We start from the raw sequence: 1,852 nt of genomic DNA on the forward strand, positions 1-1,852 counted from the left end.
TTAGACCTATAAAATTGGCCTTGGCTTTGGTGGGGCCCCAGGGGCTGGGAGCATCTCTGCTTAACTACTCCTGCCCCATTTCTGTCTCTATTGCTTCATTGCTAACTGATGTAGGTTCTATGTCTTTCTCTCTGTCTCTGTTTTCTCTCTCTCTCTCTCTCTCTCTCTCTCTCTCTCTATATATATATATATATACATACACACACACATACATGCATACACACACACACACATATATATTACACAAACAATTGACTGGAGTGAACATTTTATTCAATGATGTCTAGCTACTTTAATATATTTACCTTATTTGCCTTGAAATTTTAATTTATTCAAAGAATATTTAGTTGAGGGCTCATGCGTCTGAGAGCATGTGCATCTGAGGGCATGGACATCCCAGAGCATGTACATCTGCATGAACAGGCGTGGAGGAGGGGCAGCGTGAACCATGGTGGCAGACAGGGAGCAGACCCTGCTGAACTACCAGCAGTCCAACAGCTTCGAGCCCTTCCTGATCGGCATCAGCCAAGGTACAGCCAGCGCCAGGTCCTCCATTTGTGGGAAGATTGTGCAGTTCCTGGGGCAGAACAAGGTAGACTGCCACCAGAAGCAGGTGGTCATTTTGAGCCAGGACAGCTTCTACTGCATCCTCACATTAGAGCAGAAGGCCAAAGCCTTGAAAGGCCAATTCAATTTTAATCACCCAGATGCCTTTGACAATGAACTCATCCTCAAAACTCTCAAAGAAATCACCAAAGGGAAAATAGTGCAGGTTCCCATGTATGACTTTGTCTCCCATTCCTGGAAAGAGGAGACAGTCACCCTCTACTCTCCAGATGTGGTCCTCTTCGAAGGCATTTTGGCCTTCTACTCCAAAGAGGTGTGAGACCTGTTCCAGATAAAGATCTTCGTGGACATGGATGTCAACACCAGGCTCTCCTGCAGAGTATTAAGAGACATCAGTGAAAGGGGGAGGGACCTGGTGCAGATTTTATCCCAGTACATTACTTTTGTCAAACCTGCGTTGGAGGAATTCTGCTTGCCAACAAAGAAATATGCAGATGTGTTAATCCCTAGATGTGTACACAATCTAGTGGCCATCAACCTCATCATGCAGCACATCCAGCACATCCTGAATGGAGGGCTGTCCAAGCGGCAGACCAATGGCTATCTCAACGGCTATACCCCTGCACGTAAGAGGCAGGCCTGGGAGTCTGGAAGCCACACACATTGACACAAACAATGTGAAGATGAAATGCCTTTGATCTTGAAACAAAACTTGCTTCCAATGTTACATGACAAACTATGCTAACTACTCCTGGTGATGCCTAATTATGAAGCCAACATGTAGCCAGTTGTAAATACACACACATACACACACACACACACATACACACACACATAAAAGATTTACTGAGTACCCACTATGTACAAGGTACTGTTTCAGATCCTAGTGAAGACAAGAATAAATATCTGACCTCGTAGAATATACAGTCATGTGTCAGGGGAAGACATAATTAAACAATAAAATGTACAGTATGTTGGTAGTAAATTCTATGGAATAAAACAAAACAATGTAGGGGGACAGGGTGTACACCTATTGTGTTTGGGAGAGGGTCCCATGTGGAACTGGGTGGCAAGGGAAGGCCTCACTGAGAAGCCACCCTTTGAGTGAAGACTTGAAGGAGTTGAAGGAATGATGCATGCAGATATCTGGGGGAGAGAACAGTCCAGGCAGAGGGAGAACATCAAGTGCAAAGACCCTGAGATGGATCTATGTATAACCAGGTCTGTGAAATGCCAGGTATTTGAAGCTGAGTAAGGGAGGCAGAGCATGATAGGAAACAATGTC

At 44.8% G+C, this 1,852-nt stretch overlaps 1 pseudogene; it reads left to right on the plus strand.

Moving 5' to 3' along the window:
• The first annotated feature begins 448 nt into the window (after positions 1-448).
• LOC107532739 (uridine-cytidine kinase 2 pseudogene) lies at positions 449-1,234 on the plus strand (annotated as a pseudogene).
• The last annotated feature ends 618 nt before the right edge of the window (positions 1,235-1,852 follow it).

The sequence above is a fragment of the Miniopterus natalensis genome, chromosome X (genome assembly GCF_054644295.1).
Source record: "Miniopterus natalensis isolate mMinNat1 chromosome X, mMinNat1.hap1, whole genome shotgun sequence".
NCBI classification, from domain to species: Eukaryota; Metazoa; Chordata; class Mammalia; order Chiroptera; family Miniopteridae; genus Miniopterus; species Miniopterus natalensis.